Here is a 22,446-nt window from a genome sequence, read left to right as displayed (position 1 = left end):
GTTTATTTTAACTTCCAGTTTTCTTTTCCACTATGAAAAAAATAAAGTGCTATAAATGTTTTTTTTTTAAATAATAGAAGCCCTTTTTCAATTTCTTTGATATTTTGGGGGTTTATGTATATCAGTGTATCTGTGTAAAAAGATATATGCTTTTAAAATACTGTTTTGTATATAATTCAACATTGCTTAGAGAATATTTGTAATCATTCAGTCTACCAACAGTACATCAATGTGCCTATTTCTCCACTATCCTAATAACTTTTATAACTTTCTTTTTTTATTATGTACATCATTCTGATGGGTATGAGGTAGAATATCAGAATTGCTTTAATTTGCATATCTTTAATTAATAGTGATTTGGAGCACTTTTTTCCATATGGGTATAGATAGGGTTTCTTCCTTGAGAATAACTTGTTCATATCCTTATATCATTTATCACTTGGAGAATGATTGTTATTCATATAAATATGTATCAATTACTTTTATATTCTAGAAATAGTGCCACAGATTTTCATAGTTTATATTTTTCTATTTTAGCCTTAGATTTATTGTTTTTGCTATTTTTTTAAATTAAGTAAACCGAATTAGCCATAAAGTACAAATCATTGAAACAAAAGATACTTTCGCTAAAGATGATGACAATAAGAAAAAAAAAACCAAAATATTTAGGATGAATCCAAAGCTCTCCTTAGTGAAAAAAATTATACTTACTAACATATTTACAAGTAAAAGTGGGAAAGAATAAGCCAGTGAATTAGGGATGCAGCAAAAAACCCAACATATACCCACATTCAAGAAAATAATACAACATGTATACAGAAGGGAGGAATTGAGTTACCAAGGAACCATAATTAGGATCAAAAGATGAGGCAGCTTATACTTTAAATGAGAGATCTTATAATACAATATTAATATAAAATTATAATAAGTAGTTATGTATCTCTAGTAGAATATAGGAGTTTCAACAATTTCTAATAAAAATATCAGAATTGAGTAAGAACTCTAAAGCACAAATGCAAAAGTAGAGAGAAAATCTGAGAGGTAAATTTATTTGTACAATTAGAAAGGGATCTGTGATGATGCCGTACTAACATTCTAATATAGAGAGGGGAGAGATGAGAGAAAGACATCAAAAACTATTGAGGGAATTAAAAAAAGAAACATGGAGGATCTGAGAGTCAATTGGTTTTATTTTTAGGGTTTTTAAGGGGGAAAGAGAAGGGATAGTAAAAAGATTACACTAATATAGAAAGTAGGAAGAAAGGAATGGATCCTGCTTTTTCGTAAAATTAGAGTGCATGAGAAGAAAAAATACATAAATATCAGGGGAAGGCATAGGAAAAGGAAGAGGTGAATACTACTCTTATTTGAAATGGAAAGAAAAGGGTAGAATAGAGATAAATAATTTGTTATATAATGTATTTAGTTCAACTGGGTGGAAAAGGGAAGGGAAGGAAAAGGAAGGAAAGGTAGAAGAACAAAAGAAAAACAAAATTATAAAGGAAGAAATTTAAATTTGTCATTTCTTATTTGCTGCATTCTAAAACATCAGCACATTGCATCATAGTATCAATCCTTTTTTATTTTTTTCTGTGGAACTTGTCTCTGATTTTATAATCATAGTCAAAGAAAAAGTAGAATTCAATATAGAGAAGTTCTCATTTACAGGTATTTCTTATACATAACTTAAATCAAAGAAGAGTCATAATCTTCTAATAAATGCATTTTTATGACTTCAGAAATTCCCTTCTTTATGAGGCTAACAGCCTTTTGTTTCTTTGTGTTACAGTTAAAAATGCATTTGGAAAAATTTATCCCTACTATCCTGAGTACACTAACATATCAGTATAGCTTTTGTTTATATGACCATTGTGGGTGTATTATTTTTATGGCTTTAAAATTATTGTTGAATTTTCAAAGGATATTGATGCTTTTAAATATTCCCCACAAAAAGGAAAGCAACAAGTGGCATTAATAAATTATATTTTTTCAATTTATTTTTTTCTGAAAGAAAGAAGGATCAATTTAATGACATTAAGAATTCATCAAAGGGAAGCTAGATGTCTCAGTAGATTGATAGTCAGGTTTAGAGATGGACCTGTATTCAAATTTGAACTCAAACATAGCTGTGGGACCCTGGGCAAGTCATTTGACCCCCATTGCCTAACTCTTACCACCTTCGAACCAACACCCAGTACTGATTCCAAGATGGAAGGTAAGAGTTTAAAAAAAATGCCTCAACTTCTGTCCAAGTGTAGAACCTAGAGAGATGGGTCTAAAGTCCCAAGGCAGTTTAAGTGCTACATTTTATTCTAGTTTAGTGTTAGTGTACCCAAAGGTCTATCTGATCCCACCCAAAGGAAACATTGCTAAGAAATCAGTATAGAATAGCATTGATGATGGCCAATGATCATTTCCTAATGAGAAAAATGATCATTCATCTGTCCTAATTTTTCTTAAATAGCCATTTGGTCTAGTCTAGACAAAAACTGAGAACAAACTTTGAAGGTAGCAGAAATACACCACCACAGACATGGAGAATATGAAAACTAAAAATTAGATTTATTTCTGGGTATAGCATAAAATTAAGACTGACTTCTTGCCCTAATTCCTTCACATAATCTTAGAGTTAGAATGTACTTTTGAGTTAATTTTATTCAAATTTGTCCCTACTCTGTGATTTCCTTCCATATGCTCTGTATATATCTTTTTCTTTGTACATTTCCTTTCTTTGTACATCTTCCACTTAGCACATTGCTTGGAACACAGTAAGTACAACAAATGTTTACCAACTGACTGATAAGCAACGTTTCACCAAGATCACACAGAAGTCCTCTATAATTGGTCCTGGTCTAAGAAGCAATTCTTGTCATTCCCAAATCATTGTTCATTTCCCCTACACTTTTATGCCATCCCTGTTCCAACCACAGTTTTCTTCCTGTTCAACTTTACTATTGGACGGACATTGATATGAAATGACTGTTTTCCCCCCCATCTTTCTAACAAAATTCATTTCACTGATATTTTTATTCTCCACTGGCTCTGCTGTACTGACTTGTGACTAAAATTGGCAATGGATCTGTCTTGATATGTCTTCCTCTTTGTCACGAATGTTGATTGTGTGTCCTGCGTATGCAGAGCTCCACGCTTAGTGCCACAGCTTTTCAATTCTCAGACTCTCAGGAAGCATTTCTCTTAGAGGCTCTGTTGCTGGGGAGCAAGTTTGCATTCTGATTTGTTTGGAATCTTCCCTGCCTCCTTTCCCCCACATGGAGTAAAGCAATTCAGACAGCAGAATTTGCACCCAGATGTTAAGATGTTCATCTGAATTGAAGTTTGATGTTCACCCATCACTACCCTGTAGGCACTGACAGTCTAGGGCTTTCATCTGCCAGTTCATCCTTCCCCCTAGCAGACACAAGCAGATTAACATATCCCCATGAGGTTTATATCTTTAGTCACTGAAACTGCCAGACACCTATTACCTGACTGACAGTGTTCTATAGTAAGCCTTATTTATTTATTTTCAAATGCTGCTCACCAGGATATCTTCATGAGATACATGTGTCATTTTTAAGGGAGCCCCCCAGGGGGACAACAGCTCAGGGCTTCTCGCATTGCCAGGAGCTGTCAAGTCCTACCATGTGCAATTTGGTGTTGGCCATTCTTCTCCCTCCTCACAATCCAAGCGTGGGTCCAGTTTATTCTGTGAAGCAGAAGGGATTGGGGAAATTGAAGATAATTATGATCAGAAGGACTAGGTTGACACAGATTTTTTTGGTAGTGAATGATAGAGGCTGGCTGCTGATTAATCAATAATCTTTGTATTATTGTCCATCGTATTCCCATTGTGTAAAGATGCCTGGCCACAGCAGCAAAGAAAGCAAGCTTCTGCCACTTTGGGGAGGTGATTGGGAATTGAAGCTTGACAGTGATGAGGACTAATTTCCCAGTGGACTCCCAGAAGTGTCTGTCTGACAGTGGTGGCAATCAGAGTTCTTGCATACAAGCACTATTTATAACATGTTTCTTCCTGCTCAAAGAAGCTACTATAGGCAGCCATTGTTAAGTGTGTGTGCAACTAAAAAGATTAAATGATCAGACATTCTCTCGAACAACAGTGCATTCAACAACTACCTTCTGATTTTTTGTTACAGTTGTTAGTATCATTGCTATTTTAAATTCTATGTCCATGTCCAAGTAGCCATTATCCTAGAGGACTTGGCTGATTGCAAGGCAGAGGAGATGCTAATACTCCTAAAATAAGGAGATGGACAGCTATTGCTAGGTCAAGCAAGCTAGTCCTATCTAAGGATATCAAAAGCGTAGTCAAACAAAGGGTCAAGTTTAGGAAATAGCTAAGAATCAAGGAGCTAGACAGTTATGAGTATTGAAGAGAAAGGAATGCTGCCTAGAGAGACTGAGGAAAAGAGGTCTGATTAGGGATTAAACTCGACTCCATCAATGTACCAGAAGTTACAGTGCAAGTCCCAAAGGCTTACCTCTCTCTGAGTTTATAATCTGATCAAGAGGTAAAGATGTTAAGCATAGGTTCTAAGGAATCAGTCTCTGCTCCTCACTTTCCATGCTGTATTTTGCCACTAACTAGCTATGTGATCTTGATCAAAGCTTTTAGTTTGAAGCCTTTCATCTTTCCTTAACTTATAGTTGAGGAAATCGAGACTAAGAGGCATAAAATGACTCATTCAGCATCACACAGTTCATAAATATCTGAGGTGGGATTTACATTCAGAACTTTCCGATTTCAAATCTGGCATGATCTTTCCCTCTGACACTTAGCTACTCAGGTTCTAGATTAGGTTCAGGCACTAATTAGCTACGTGACCATGAGACTTGATCCCTTTCTTTGAAAATAATATGACATGCAAGTAATATCCCATGGAATTGCGCATCAGCTATGGAAAGGGTGGGGGAGGGGAGGAAGGAATAGAATATGATTTTTGTAACCAAGGAATAATGTTTGAAATTGACCAAATAAAAATAAATTAAAATATTAAAAAAAAGAAAATAATATAACATGACATAATGACATATAAAAAACACATACATGGAGGCAGAGTCAAGATGTATGAGTATAAACCATGACCCAGCTGAACTCTCCCAACATTCCCCTCAAAATAATTTTTCTTTTTTCTCTCTTCCATCATAGGCCTAAGTAGAACAACAAGGAGAAAACAATGTCATCATTGTGCATGAACAGAGTAGATAGTCTCCCATTTGGAGTGACATGAGGAAAAGAAAGAAATATATTCTCCATATTAAAAACAATGGTGCCTGAAATATTCCAATTAAAAACTCATTCCTTTGGCTTAAACATTGCCTTATATATAAAATCCGAATCCTCCTTGGTAGGAAGACATTAACCCCTAAGACAATGTGAATGAGTTTATCAGGTATTTCTTTGCTTGTCAGAATGGAGTCAAAGAAGTGTAATGTTGGCCTCTTAGAAAGGGGAATAAGGATATAGAAAGGGGAATAGGGTGAATATTAAAAACAAATTTTACCTAGATTAAATTTTTTTTCTTAGATGTGACTTTGATAAGAAGAATATTTAGAATCCTCATCCTCCTACTCTCCAAGGTGATTTCCTTTACAAATATAAAGTAGGAGCCCAACTATTCAAAATGCCCTCTATGCCCCTTCAGTATGCATCAGGTGTTATTCTCCATTAAGCACCCTGGCCCCCTAAGGATTCAGCTTTGGGGATTTTCCCTGACAGATTTTGCACCATCTATTGCCCCATTTCTGCACGGCTTAGCAGCTCATGAGATTTGAAAGTCAAATGTATTTTGCATATTTTCCCTTTTGATATAATCCCTCATTATGACTCACAATCCATTGCAATAATTACATTCAATCATTATGGAGAAGCTCTCAAAAAGTTTATTACAAGAAAGTTAAATACTGTGCAGTTTCTACATTTGTCTTTAACCAAAATGATCTTTATGTCAGAGTACAGTTTTATGAAGCTTGGGAAAGCCACTATTTATGATATAGAACCAGGGGACTTCTATGACTCTGTTTGTCCTATTCCTTGAATAACTGGACTTCAAGTGATGCTGAGAATTCTTTTAGGCCATCTGCTTTCTTTTGGGAAAGAAAGAGCACGACAACTAAGCCAAGGAAAGGTTTATCCTGACTTTTAATGGAATAGCATCATAATGTAGTAGAAAGATCATTGGATTTGTATATATGGAACCTGCGTTTGGATCAAGCTTCTAACTTCTAACTTCTAACTATCTGAGTGTCGAGTCACTTAATTTTCTGGGAATCAGTTTTCTCATCTATAAAAATACTCTAGTGACCTTGGGCAAGTCATTTGACTTTAGTGACCTCAGTTTCCTCATCTGGAAAACGGAGGGGCTTAAATAAAGATATTATCTATGGTCTCTTCCAACTCTTTATCTGTAATAACATGATCCTATAAGATAATCTGCTTTCAATTAAAGCTTGAAGTATAAGAAATATGTGGACCCAGGGAAAAGTCTTAACATATTGATTTTACTCACTATAGCTTATATCTAGTTTGTTCCACTTCTTTGGGGAGATCTTTCAAAGCCTATTAGTTTATTTGTTGTCTGAATGGCCCTCTGTCTTCACCATAACCATTATCAAAAGTAAACCAATATTTATTGAGTATCTCCCAGGTGCCCAGATTGGACTGAGAGGAAAGGACACCATCCTCATTATCATTGAGCATACAACCTCACTGAGGTGACAAAACTAGCACATAAAGAGCAGCTACAGAACAAAGCAAACTGAATATAACTAAGTGTAAGTATCAATGACCAGAGTTTGCTTTCTCTTCTTTCATCCTCTTCCAAATTTTGAATCTAGAAAGACAAGTACTACATAGCTTAGGATGTTTACACATATTGATTCTTCTAATAAGTTTGTTAAACCTATTATAAAATCATAATACCTTTGAGGTCTCATAGTCCAAACATCCTCTCTAGCAGAATCCCACACCATCCATGATAATTCCTCACTCATCTTCCTATTGAATAGTTCTTTTGGTGGAAGATTTGCTAGCCTAGCATAAGCCACATTTTGCTGTGGAGCAGTAATAATTATTCCTTTCACTAGCTGGTTCAATTTTTTCCATCTTCACCAATTTGCTGGGTGTAAGCTAAAATCTCAGAGGTATCCAAGTTCTTCCTTACATTGAATTAAAATTTGTCTCTGAATCTTCTTCTCATTAATGCTAGTTTTGATCTCTGTTAGCTACAAAGAATATCTATGCCCTTTCTTAGGAATTTCAAATATTTGAAAATAGTTCATGTGTAACCAAACCTTTTTTTCAAGCTAAATATCCTAGGTTGTTTTCATTATTATCTTTTTGTCATGATTATGTGTTGCTTCACAACATAGATCCTCACTATCTGGACATTATCCATTTTGTCAGTACTTAAAAAAAAAGCAAACTTAGATAATGAAGGAACTCTGATTTCATTACTGTGTGTATCTCTTCCACAGCTATAGATAGTATCCTCTGGGCCTTGTTAGATGGTCATTATGAGTTTCTGAGGTAAAACAAAACAAAACCAACAAAACAAATCCACAATAACAGAAATCTATACCCTCCCCCACCAAATGTAATCTCTTCCTGTCAGACAACCTTGGAGTGATGAAGACGAGGTACTGCTTCACATAGAGCTCAACTTTCTGGATTTCTTCGCCTTTTACTCCTCTTACTAACCAATGCGTTAAATGTCCAGGAGTCTCAGGTCTTTATTTCCTTTTTCCATTATTGATTATCCAGTCCATTATTTCATGAGAGGCCTTTGCCATGACTTTTTCCTGAAAAGCTTATTTTTTAGCTCTTCTTTATGTGGTATCTTATGCCAAAAAATAAATAAATAAATAAAATCTAAGATCCCTGAGAGTAGTATGAAAGGGAATTCTTTATTCTCTTTGTCTATTTTGAGTTAATCAACCAAAAAACTTAAAAAACACCCCTACCTAACACTAAATAAGGGAGTTTACAGTCACTTACTTGGAGAACTCCAGACCCTTTTAACTCAGTCAGAAACTTGTGAATCCTTTGATAAGAGTTTATACCTTCAGAGGATGAGGGGTATGGATTCCAAACTTGTGAATCCTATGATCAGAGTTGACACCTTCAGAGGCCTTTGATAAGAGTTCACCCCTACAGAAGGTAAGAACTGGTTACCATAAAAGCCATGAATCCTTCCGCTTGAGGGAATCTTGTGGCGATAGTCTTTTGACTGGAGAGAGTCTTCCAGGGAGTTTCACTGGAGACTGTGACTTGAATGGTGGGCTTGGAGATTGGCTTCAACTTACTCTGACTCCTGGAATACTTCATTGGATGAGTGAAAGACTGACTCCCTTCCTAGTTTCCTAAGAGAGTAGCTTCCATCTTGAAGGAAGGCAAGTGGTTACTCACTACCAGCCTTCCTGGTTGAGAGCTAATTAATCTCTACCTGGATTAAGCAGATCTAGAACAAATTATTTAGGTTGATAGAATAGATAACTTCTCTATCCCCCTCACATTTCTCTTCTTTATTGTTTTCTCTCTATTTGTAAATAAATTTCTGACTTGAGATATAATAAATATTGGCAACCTCATAATTTCATAAAATGATTGTCCAACCACTAAATTTAACCCTTACAGTAGGGTCTTACCTTAAGAGTCAGCATTTATCATGGCATCTGTTATAATAGTTGCTGTTCATTTATTTAGAAGAGAAGCAATGACATCAGGGGTAATGTCTTCACTTGAGCATGAATTTTATATAAGTGATAGAGTTGCACAATGTTGTCAGCCTTACTTGCTCTTCCAGAGTTACCAAAGTCAACACTAGTCCAGTGGCAAGACAAAAGCCAAGGTGACTGGTGATGGCCTGGGATGCAGTAGGTGACCTTGGCATCATTGAGGACTGACCAGACTCTAAGCACTCCACGTCACCTGGTTTAATTGCATTTATGGCCATCTGACCATTCTGCATATAGTTGAGGTAGACATCCTTACCTTTACTCATTAACAGTTTCGAGGTCTATTAGTTCCCCTCAACCAAATTTAGCCTATCTGCAGTTTTTACTATGATGTGACCTCTAGGTCATGCAGTAGATAGAATGCCAAAGTTAAAGTAAGGAAGGCTCATCATCTAGAGTTCAAATCTGGCCTCAGACACTCATGTGATGCTGGGCAAGTCACTTAGCCCTGTTTGCCACAGTTTCGTCATCTGGAAAATGAGCTAGGGAAGGAAATGGCCAACTAGTCCAATATCTTTACCAAAGACACCTCAGTGGGGGTCAGGCATGCTAAACAATAAGAACAAAATATATGTACATTGTATACATACACACACACACACACACACACACACACACACACATATATATATATAAACATGGATATCATAGTAAATGATTAATCAAATCTTTGCCTCTTTTTATTTCTCCATTTTTTCCTCTATCTTTTTTATTTCCATTTCTATTTCTCTCCCTCTTTCTTACTCTTTTTTAACATTTTAATTTAATTTAATTTTTCTTTTTCCAGATCACATGTTGATATAATTTTAAATACCCCTTTTCTTACATTTTGCAATTCATATTCTCTTCCTCCTTCTCCCTTCTGCCCCCTTCCCAAGAATGAAGATAATATGTTATAGGTTATACACATATTATTATATAATACATACTTCCATGCCCATCATGTTGTATAAAAAGATACATATTGCTTACACTAGAGAAAAATTCATGGAGAAAATAAAGCAATGAAGCATAAGTTCCAATCTGCATTTGGACCCATCTCTTCCTTCTATGGTAGTGGATATCCAAGGTATTTTTTTTATTATTCCAGATGAATTCCATTGTTATTTTTTCTAGCTCTATGGAATAATTTTTAAGTAATTTGATTGGCATCACACACAATAAGTAAATTGATTTAGGAAGAATTGTCAGCCTACCCATGAGTAACTAATTTTTTCCCAATTGTTTAGATCTAACTTTATTTGTGTGAAAAATATTTTATAGTTGTGATCATGTAATATCTGGTTTTATCTTGGCCAGTTGACTTGCAGGTATTTTGTATTATTTACAATTATTTTAAAAAAAGATTTCTCTTTTTTTATCTTGCTTTTAGACTTTATTGGTAGGAGAAAGAAATACTGATGATTTAGGGGGGTGTCTCACTTATTCTTTCTCTCTCTTTCTCTAGTGCTCCCTTCCTCCTTCCCTCTCAGTCTCCTGTCTCCCTCTCTTTGCACTTCTCACTCTGAAATACTTGTTTTCTCTTTTATCTATAACCAGTGCTCACATCTCTGTTCTTTTCCTTTCCATTTTTACTCTTTCTTCATCACTGTCCTCTCTTCCCCACTCTACCCCCTCTTTCTCTTTATCTAGACATCTATGTATGTATAAACTTCTCCAACTTTAGGTTGATCCTTAGATAATAGATACACTATTTTTTGCCTTGGTTCATGCTATATGTCTTTTATATATTAGTAGTACTTAACTCAGCCTGGGCTATTGCTGCCATAGGCTTCAAGAATCCAGACCTATCACCAATCAAGATAAAGCATGAGAGCAGGATGTTAGTGTATATCTTTGTTAATATTGCTCTTAAAATGAGGCAACTATAATAGGATCTAACACTTATGTTGACTTACCAGCATGCAATGCAATGAAAATTTTCTCTCCCTTTAATGTAGCCTTAGTTTTCATTAATTCTTTTTTTAAAATGCCACATCACATTGTTATGATTGTCTTCTTTCCTATCCCTCTTTGCTTAGGTTATAGTCCTGGAGTTTTCACATTATGCTATGTTAATATTTCTAAAGGAAATCACAGAGTGTAAGACCTGTTTCTAGTCCATGAAAGTAGGTTGCCTATGTTTGAAGCTCTTTTCAAAGGGACTTGAGGACATATGGGAAAATCACTTGTATAGTGCTTTAGGCTTGATTGTCAAAGGTCTATGTCAAAATGAAAATTATTATCCTTGGTAGAAAGCAAAATAGCCTCACTATTGTGATTGTTAGAGTAGGAAATGGGCTTGGGCTATTTTCCTTTTCCTTTGTCCCAGTAGAAGGAGATCTGCTCATTATAATGACCCATAGTGTAAGAAGCTCTCTTTTAGAAGACCTATTTCCTATTCATATCTCCACTGAATAGCCAATTCTAGGCATTATATCTTCTGTCGTTTTCCTCTTAACATTTATTTTTTTCATAATCCTGTGGTATACATTCACGCCCATTGTCTTATCATTCTCCTCCAAGAACTGGGCATGGCTCTGAGCATAAGGCTACAAAGAATCATTGGATGCTTTTACCTGCTTCTTGCTATTCAAATCATGCATTTTTCTGATCTGATTTAACATACAAATCAGTGAATAAGGTGGCTGGTATGGAGGTGTAGGTAAATTATTTTCTGACTCTATGCAGCAGCCATTGATGTTGATGCTGACCAGGACTAGTCCTATTCATAAGAACAGATGCATAACATGATTCAGTTAGAAGAGACCTTGGAGATCATTTAGTTCAAATCCTCAATTTTTCTGTCGAGAAAACAGTTTCAGAGCATCTTGGTCACAGCTTGTTAATATCACAGCTGAAATTTGTGAAACTCAGATTACCTAACTCCAATTTCCAGATTCCTTCTGTAACCCAAGTCCCAAAGCCTAGAGGATGAGATTCTCTTCTGACTGATGAGATCAGTGCCCTGCATTTGTGTGATGAGCTGAGACTATGAAGCCTTTTTAAATCTTTGGATATGCTCTGAGCATCTTACCCAAATCTGCCTCCCTTCAGGGCTCTTTAGTTTTTCAGGAATTTTGATGTTCCTGACAAGAAAATTGAAGATGCCAACCCCATATCAGGTTTCTGAAGGAAGATTGGGATGAAGTCAACATGAAAGGAGAGGGAAGTCTCCATCTTACCCCAGGCCCTAGGTTACTACACTAGATTTCAGGGTATTTCTTGGTTGAACTAAGTTATGTGACTCCCAATGGGAGAGTTCCTCCATTGTATTACATGGTATACATAATATATATATATATATATATATATATATAACATTATTTACTTTAATTTCCATTTGCTATGATTTGATGAATAAATGGTTTCTTGAGATTTATGATGGTTTATTGTGGAATTGATATTTGGTAAGAAATGATTCAGGTCTATAATATAAAGCTTGGGATCTACTTTTCCCTCCATTAATTAAACAATGAGATGAAGTTAAATTGAACTTGAAAATCACATTCCATAAAAGAATAATATTTAAAGGAGAAGATATATACTATGATAGATTTGATTTTAGCTTCTTACTCTTTCTCTTTGAGAAGAACAGAGTGGCCAAGCTTCTAGCCTTAACCTTCTGCTTCCTCTTGAATGGGATAAAATATGTGTCTTTCTCATAAGTGCTAAATACCTAGAAAGATATTAGTACTCTCCCTTCCTTTTAGAACACATTCCCCTATTCTATAAACAAAAACCTTGCACATTTTCAAGTCCTTGAGAGGTGCAGTTACTCACAATCCATCAAATCTTGGACTCTATAACCCAGTATGTCTACAACTCAGTGATTCACTGAAGTCTGCCTAGAATAAAAGGTGGGAGGTGGGATGGGAGGAGGAGTTTCTTTAATGGAGACCTTATAAATTGAATCTTTTAGACACAATACTTTGACATTCCTTAGGCACAAAAAGCCAGGGAATGTCCCTTTAAGGAAAGAATATATTGCTGTCTTCTTCTTTGACTTCTGATCTCCATGTTTGTGAACTTCGTTCAGTGGTGGGGTCTACTGTCTGTGATCCCTTCCCATGCACACTCATTGTAGGAAATAATGTTCCCTTTGGAGAAAGGATGGCAGAGAAGTGGCTAGTAATGTCTATTCTGCCCCCCTTTGAGGCATATAGCAACATTCCCATGGTCCAAGTTTCCCATGGAAGTCCAACTTCACAACATTCCCATAATTACATTTTCATCATTCTTTTCTCCTTCACGTACAGACTACATTTCTCTCCACCACGGCTGAACCCCACATGCTAAGTGGTGCCCTCCACAGTATCTGCAATATCCTAGAACTCTGTTTCCCTCTTATGCAGTGTGACATGTAGACTAAATTTGTCTTTGAAAAAAATGTATTTGAACATATATTTTGTGAAGTTTCTCCATTCAATAAAATTTCTCCAAAGTGGTTCAAAACATTCTTTTCTTCCTTTGCCCTATATAAATATTGGTCCAGTCCAAATAAACAGTAAAGGGTAGTTTGAATAGTGAAGGAAGTAGATAAACACAATGAAGATGTTGATTCATAGGATGTTCCTAGAAGAGAAGAATCAAAGTTGTAAGAATGGAGAATATAAGGATATTTCATTGTGGAAATGGAGAGGGGTATAGTTAGACTAATTTGAAGGGAAATTAGTCTGAGAACTGGTTGGTGAAAAAATGGTAGAAGAAATTTTGTGAAGATGGCACAGTCTTATGTAAAACATAAAGGCACATATTTGTCAGACTACACTCACAGGGAAAAACTTGAGCCTGGCTGGAGATGTTATTTCAAATTGTTTTAAGTACTAATTAATGATATAAACTAACAACATTCTTTTTACAAATTAAAAAGAAAAAGATTCCATAACAACTGGGATGAAATGTTTTGGCAGGTGGGTTGAGATCATTTCTAGAGGCTAGCCAAGTATTATATCCCTCTTCAAACTGTAGATTTCTCATCAAGGAAACAGGTGCTATGCTGCAGCATTATGAGCTGGGTGCAAAAGTAGTATCGATACTCCTAAAATACTGCTCAATATTGTAGAATATTGCAATGTATTTGTACATTAAAACTTAGGAGCAAGAGACTTTGAATCCAATTTCCAATAACCAGTCCCTTGAGACATCCAATTCTGTCATTGAGCCAGTTTTAAAAAAATGAAGTATGTCAACAGCAGCAATATTGAGATGCATTAACTGTAAAATTGTGCTGGTGCACATAATGACAGCCATAGGACTAATAACACTTCGCAATTAAATAGCACTTATCTTCCTAGGAGTTCAAAGTGCTTCACAATGCAATATTGAGCAACCTTGTGATGCAGAGAAAGAGAGAAAAATGTCCACAAAACATGTGGGGGGAAAAAGCATTTTATTCTGGAGAGGGTGTTGCCTTTTTATTAGCAGGCTATCAGGATTGTCACCTTCAGTTCCATATCATGGCAGAGTGAGGTCGTCTTTTCTGACATCAACTTTAGAACTTGGAGATGGGCCTTGATACTGAGTCTAGGCTCTGCTATTAATTGCATGTATAAGTGTGGGCAAGTTATTTAACCTTTATCCATTTTTCTGGTTTTCCTCTTTTAAAAGATGGAGATTATATAAAATAAAGATAATAATCCTTGTCCTATCTTAAAGCTCAGGAGTGTTGTAAAAATGAAATGAGATGATATATTTGAAAGTGCTTTGAAAGGTATAAAGCATTCTGTAAGTATAAGGTATTATTTTTAGCGTAGTTTCTCTTAATAGGTCATTATGGTTCTGCAATCTGTGAAGTTATCACCTTGGTAGGATAATAAAATAACAAAGAACTGCTCTACTAGGAAAGTAAAATATTTCTAAACTGAGAGCCTATCTATCAGTAAGTAGCCATAATTTTGAGCAGTATCCCTCCTTCCATTGGTTCTGGACTGGTGTCTTATGTGTTCTATTGCAGAATCAGATTTGAATCAGTTTCATATTGGACTTTTCCACCCTCAGGACCACATGAGTTGTTTAATTCATCATGTGAGTTGTTTAACCCCTCAAATTGGAGTCAGAATGTTCCACCCTAAGGATCACGTGGGGTTCATATTAATGGCGCATGAAAATTTAATGGGCTCCTTCTGTCTGTTTTCTCATTCATTCACTCATTCATTCCACAAACATTTATTCCATAACACTTTATGCACAGCAGTGTAATAGATGGCAGAGAGGTATTGCATTAAAATATATAGTCCTTGTCCTCATGGAATATAGTAGATACTATAGGCCAAAATAAAATTATAGTATACCTTCAATGACATAGGGAACCAAGGAGTGCAAATCAAAGTACTATGTGAGATCTAAAAGAGAAGGTCAGTGTGAACCATGTATTACTGAAGTATTATAAATTATACAAATCTACTTCAAAATGTCATTTTAATGGTCAAGTGATAGAATAAACTTGGAATGTTAGCTAAATAGAAAGCACTATATAAATATAATTCAAGCAGCATGGCGTAAAGAACCAGATGGGTAGCCTTGGAGTAAGAAAGATCTAGATTCAGGTCTTTCCTCTGTCCAGTTTTTTTGTTTGCTTGTTTCATTTGTTTGATTTTGGCTAGATGATCGCAGGCAATTTACTTAACTACTTGGTGCCTTTGGAAATGTTCTCAGACAAATAAGTGACAAAGAATTTCAATTCTTCATCATGATATTCCCACACACAAATGAAGTCCTAAGTACTAAAAATGTATAAAAAATATCACTATTTTTATTATATGACAGCTGAGGTTCAAGGAATTGTGCAGATTGACTTTGCCTCATGATAATCCAAGCTTATATTGGTTTACAGTTTTCAAAAACCACGTAAACTCCATGGCCTCATTAATCCTCATGTCTATCGTTTGTTCTTCTTTATACTCATAGAGGACAAAAATGATGTTACTATGTACAGTGCATATGACTGTGACTGATCAAACTATTGTGAGCTCAGAAGGCTTCAGCTCCTACAAGCCACAAATAACCCGTGTGAACATTTAGATGGAGATATCTCTAAATTTGTGCATCTCTTATTTCTTTGGAGCTACCAATACTCTGCTTTGCACACAAATACATAGCCTTCTTTGATGTGGGCAAGCCATGCAGGAGGGTCCTGAGCCAGGGACTGCCATGTTTCACAATCAATACCAAAGCTCCTCAGAGAGCCCTTTAGAGCATCCTTGTATTGCTTCTTTTAGCCTCTGTGTGAGCGTTGTGTGAATACTCTATAAAATTGCTTTTGTTTTTGATTTTTTTAACTAAACAAAGTAGTCACTTCATCAGTTGGACTTTCTGTAAGAGTTTGAATGTTTGGCAGTTCAGCTTCCAGGTAATTTTCAGTCTTCCTAAAACAATTCAGATGGAAATGATTCAGTTTTCTGGCAGGTTACTGAAATATTTTCCACATTTCCTAGGTATACAATGAGGTCAATAAAAGACTTTGTAGACCCTCATTTTGGTAGGCAGTCTAACACCTTTTCTCTCCTGCACTTCCCTTCAGAGCCTTTCAAATAGTGAGCTGGCTCTGATACTGCATGCATTAGCCTCATCTATTATATACATTCCTGGAAAGAATATTGCCAAGGTAAATAAATTTAACACTAGTTAAGTGGCTCAGTAGATGGAGTTCTGAGTCTGGAGTCAAGAAGATCTGACTTCAAATCTTTCCTCAGTCACTTAAGTAGTTGTTTAACCCTCAGAAAGTCACTAAATCTGTTTGCTTTAATCCACTGGAAAAGAAAATGGCAAACCATTCTAATATCTTTGCCAAGAAAACCTTGTGGACAGTATGGTCCATGTGGGTCATGAAGAGTCAGACATAATTGAACAACAACAAATAATAATAATTTGATCCTCGTAGTAATTTTATGAAACAGGTAGGACAGACACTTTTAATCCCTGTTTTACAAATAAGGAAACTGAGACACAAACTGGCAAATAGTTGTACAAATTCAATTTTTAAGTGGAGAAGTCTGGATTTTCTGACTCTACGCTCGGCATTTCTTTTTTTCTATTACACCAAATAGAACCAGGACAATTGGCTATTTTGGCCTCGTGTAACTTGTTTTTATTCATGGGGTATAATTTCAATGTGTAGAGAACTCCAAGAAGAAAAACTTTCTTTACTAATGAGATGATCAAAAAACATCAAATTTGTAAAAATCTTAGCCTGACAGAAACTAGAATCTACATAAATGCTTATTCCTTCTTTCCTTCCTTACTAATGCAGATGTACAATATAAAAGTCTTCAAGATTTGCCAAAGTGCCTAAGTGGTCTCCAAAATGGGGGTTAAATCATAAGTAGTATATAATCAACCTATTGGTGAGTAGGGAGATATGTTGGTTTTTTAAATCTTTGCCTCCTCCAGGATCATGAATTTTGGGGTTTGTCTCTAACACAACTATTACTTACCATTATCCTCTAACAATCCCCCACTCCAGCTTTTCCCTTTTCTCAATTCCACAAGCATCTAACTTCTTCTTTTTTTGTGAAGATATTTTATTTTACCACTAACATGTAATAAATATTTTTCACATAAGTTTTCTGAAGTTATGTGATCTAAATTATCCTCCTCTCTCCCTTTTGTTCCTTCTTCCCAGAGATGGTAGACAATATGCATTATCATAAAAAATATTTCCATATTGTTCATTTTTGTAAGAGATAATCATATAAAATCAAAACCTCAAAATATAAAACCAAATACACTGAATTGAAAAATAGTATGCTAAGCACTCAACTTCCAAAGACAATTCATCATTCTCGGGGTGGTCAGAACTTAATCACATCCCTGGGCACCCCAGATTGCCTCCTGACTGAAAAAGGCACCCATCAATGTGACAGATGGTACCCTGTGGGGAAGTGACCAATGAGTATGAGCTATGAAATTCCTCCTTTAGTTTTGAGTAGAATAGAATAAAGCCTATAGTCGGAGCAGTCATGAATGACCAGCAAGGAAAATCTCATTACCTTTTTCTTACCACAATGCCTACCTCTAACCACCCCTCTTCTAAACTTTCCTCTGAGGATATATTCTTCCTTCTATGTACTCAGATTCACAATTTGGGTGCCATTTTCAACTTCTTACTCCTCCTTATTCCATATATCCAATACATTTCTAAATCTTGTCTTTTTACTTCCTCAACTAATTTCAAACCTGTTTTTCTCTCTCTTCACATGTGAAGCTTGAATCAAACTCTCTTCCTCTATCAATCAGCAACTTTAAAGTTAATCAATCAGAAACTTAAGTACACCTACTTAGTACCTTACCAGTCACTAAGTATGAGAGTTCACAAGTCATTTGCTAGTGTGGGTGACAACTCCAGAGGCCATTGCCCACCCCCCGGGGAGTGCTAGGCAAATTGACAGAATGCAATTGGTTTCTGCAAAGTGGGGGAGTGACAGGAAGTGGTGTTGAGAAAACTGCTTTGAAAAGACCAGCTCAAGGTTTCAGTCACACACTCTGTGTTAGTGAGCCAGACTAGGGGAGGATACTCTTTACATGGATCCTGCATCAGTTCTTAGTCTTATGTGCATTGAAGGTTATAGACAGATTCTTCAGCATCTCCTGGTTCTTTGGATTTCATCTACCTAATAAGGACTTTGGTTTCTGGTGAGATTCCCTTTCAGATTCTCATTTGTGGTCTGAAGACATCAGAATTAAACTTAGGTTATTTGTAGCTAGGTAGTATTTTCTGTCTCTTTATCTATGTTTTTCCACTTTCACTCTTTCCACCTCTGTGTAAATAAAGCTGCTAAAAGCCATTTTAACTTAAAATGTAATATTTTTAAATCAGTGACCACAATATTACTTTAGAATTATCATATTTAGCATAAAACCTAAATTTAAATTCTTATGCATAGTCAGCACATTTCTTCCTGGCTTGTGATCTCTCCTCTGCCCTGTATGACCTCTTAATTTGTCTTTTTGTATCATCTGTTTCCTTGTTCCAATCTATTATCCATATCATTGCTAAAATGATTTTCTTAAAGAGTAGGCAATACCATATCGCTCTTCTATTCAATAAGCTCTATTAGCTCCCAGTAGCCTCTACAGATCAACAAGTAAGCTACAAGCTAATAGTGTTTTGTACATTTTAAACCATACATTTTATTTTACAATGTAAAACATTGTAAACATTGTAGTAAACAAATTCTTAGCTCATGAGTGATACAAAAAAGCACAAAAAGATACAAAAAGTACCAAAAAGGCTAACTTATGTGAATTTTAAAACTATTCCACCCTAATCAGACCATTCTTTAGAAGATCTGATTTAGCTACTTCCTGATCAATAACAATGGAGATGCTTAGAATAACAGAATCAGGTCTTGGAAAACCCACACCCTACTCAGTTTAACAAGATTTTGAAAGGTCTGCATCAAACTCAAGATTTAATTATCTGAGGAGATGGCCTTCAACAGACATGTGCAAAAAGGACAGTTCTCTGGGTTGTCCTAAGTCAAGCTAAGTTCTCATTGGTACAGATGAGACACAGAAAAGTGATGTAAAAATGTCCATATAAGGCACATCAGTTTCTGCCTCTCTCTTTTTCCCTGGAGAGACAACTCTGGCTGGCAGCATGCTAAGCGTTCCGACACCTTGGAGTGTTGGATGGTGAGTTGGCCCTGGAGCTGATTTCAGGTTCAGGCATCTTAGCTAAGCCTCTTTGGAGGTCAAGCTGATTCTTTCCTCCTTCACACTCAAACCCTTACTTTCTAGATCTCCTATCTTCCTGCCTGGTATTAGACCCTTCTGACTTGGGTATTTTATTATTTGGGATTCACCCTTTACACTTATACTAACCTTAGAGAGAATCAAATATCATTTCATATTTATTCAATTTTCTATTTTTTCATATATTTAATTGAATAAGTACATATTACTGTATTAAATGTGGGATTAAAAAAGTTTGGATATCACTGGCCAAAAACATTTAGGGTTTAAGTTCCTTGCCTATAACTTAGTCAAAATAAAGTATGGGAGTTGAGCAGTAATGCAAATATCCATGAGTGAAGACAAAATATGTTTTATTTCCTGGCATTATTCAAATTATGTTAATGGGCCTAATCAAGGCAAATATTTCAAAATTGTAGGTCCAAAGCATTTCTTTTTCCTATTTGCATAGAATTTGAGAAGGGGCTAACTGCAAATCATTTTTCTTTTTTGCTGCTTTTGTCTTTTGCCTTTTTAAATTTTTATTTGGTCATTTCCAAACATTATTCATTGGAAACAAAGATAATTTTCTTTTCTTCCCTCCCCACCCTCCCACCACCTCTCCCACAGCTCATGCGCGATTCCACTGGGTATCACATGTGTTCTTGATTCAAACCCATTTCCATGTTGTTGGTATTTGCATTAGAGTTTTCATTCAGAGTCTCTCCTCAGTCATATCCCCTCTACCCCTGTATTCAAGCAGTTGCTTTTCATCGGTGTTTTAACTCCCACCCTTTGTCCTCTGCTTGTGGATAGTGTTTTTTTAGATCCCTGCAGATTGTTCAGGGACATTGCATTGCCACTAATGGAGAAGTCCATTACCTTCGATTGTACCACAATGTATCAGTCTCTGTGTACAATGTTTTCCTGGTTCTGCTCCTTTTAGCTCTGCATCACTTCCTGGAGGTTGTTCCAGTCTCCATGGAATTCCTCCACTTTATTATTCCTTTTAGCACAATAGTATTCCATCACCAACATATACCACAATTTGTTCAGCCATTCCCCAATTCAAGGGCATCCCCTCATTTTCCAATTTTTGGCCACCACAAAGAATGCAGTTATGAATATTCTTGTATAAGTCTTTTTCCTTATTATCTCTTTGGGGTACAAGCCCAGCAGTGCTATGGCTGGATCAAAGGGCAGACAGTCTTTTATCACCCATTGGGCATAGTTCCAAATTGCCCTCCAGAATGGTTGGATTAATTCACAACTCCACTAGCAATGAATTAGTGTCCCTACTTTGACACATCCCCTCCAGCATTCACTGCTTTACTCTGCTGTCATGTTAGCCAATCTGCTAGGTGTGAGGTGATACCTCAGAGTTGTTTTGATTTGCATCTCTCTGAGTATAAGAGATGTAGAACACTTTTTCATGTGCTTATTAATACTTTTGATTTCTTTGGCTGAGAACTGCCTGTTCATGTCCCTTGCCCATTTATCAATTGGAGAATGGCTTGATTTTTTGTACAATTGATTTAGCTCTTTATAAATTTGAGTAGTTAAACCTTTGTCAGAGGTTTTTATGAAGACTGTTTCCCAATTTGTTGCTTCCCTTCTGATTTTAGTTACATTGTTTTTTTTTGTACAAAAACTTTTTAATTTGATGTAGTCAAAATTATTTATTTTGTAGTTTGTGACTCTTTCTAAGTCTTGCTTGGTTTTAAAATCTTTCCCTTCCCAAAGGTCTGACATGTATACTATTCTGCGTTCACCTAATTTCCCAGAATTTTGATTTCTGCTCCTTTTCCTGCTTTTTCTTCTTTCACTATTTCCTTCTACACCAATGTTTGCTTCTGAACAGTCCCCCTTGTTCCCACCCTTATTTTACTTCCCTTTCTACCCCCCTCTGTATTTATCCCCCCCTTATTTTCCCTGTAGTCTTTCTAAAATTAACCCCCACTCCTTCCCTCTCTTGTACTGCTTCCCTCCCCACCAGACCGTTTGTCACCCTTCTACTCTCCTATAGGGTGCAAATCTATTCTCTGCCCCCAATGGATTGGATTGTTTTTCCCTCTTTGAGTCACTTTCAAATCACGTAAAAGTTGAGTATTTTCCTGTCTCTGACCTCTTTACCCTTCCAGTGTATTGATGTTCTCTCCCCTCCCACCATGAGCTTCTTTATGACATATAAATTTACCCCCATTTGTTTCTTTTCCCATTTCTTTTAATATTAACCTATTTTAAGCTCTAGTTATATATATATATATATATATGCATACTTATGCATATGTATTTTTGCATGCATATGTCTATATACCTATTTATGTCTTGTCCTTTCATCCTATACAGTTTGTTGCTGTTCCCTCTAAGTATACTTCTTTTTGCTGCCCAGGTAATAACAACAGTTTTTAAGAGTTAACAATGACCTCTTTTCTTATAGGGATACATATCATTTTAACTTATTGAGTCTCTTAAAAATTTTTTTTGTTTTGTTTTTCTTTTTTCCCCTCTTTTTTAATTACCTTTTGATGATTCTCTTGAGTTCTGTGCTTGGACATCAAATTTTCTGTTCAGGTCTGGTCTTTTCTTTACGAATTCTTGGAATTCTTCTATTTTCTTGAATGACCATACTTTCCCCTGTAAGAATATAGTCAGTTTTGCTGGGTAGTTGATTCTTGGTTGTAGACCTAGTTCCCTTACTTTCTGGAATATCGTATTCCATGCCTTTCTTTTTTTCAGTGTGGATGCAGCCAGATCCTGAGTTATCCTCACTGTGGTTCCTTGGTATCTGAATGACTTCTTCTTGGCATCTTGTAATATCTTTTCTTTGGTCTGATAGTTCTTGAATTTGGCTATAATGTTCCTGGGTTTTGTCAGTTGGGGATTAAGTACAGGAAGTGATCTGTGGATTCTTTCAATCTCCACTTTCCTTCTTGTTCTAGAATATCGGGGCAGTTCTCTTGAATGATTTCCTGTAGTATTATGTCCAGGCTTTTTCTTTTGTCATGGTCTTCTGGTAGGCCAATGATTCTTAAA

Source organism: Monodelphis domestica, chromosome 3 (assembly GCF_027887165.1).
Source record: "Monodelphis domestica isolate mMonDom1 chromosome 3, mMonDom1.pri, whole genome shotgun sequence".
Taxonomy (NCBI): domain Eukaryota; kingdom Metazoa; phylum Chordata; class Mammalia; order Didelphimorphia; family Didelphidae; genus Monodelphis; species Monodelphis domestica.
This window is presented reverse-complemented; position numbering follows the sequence as displayed.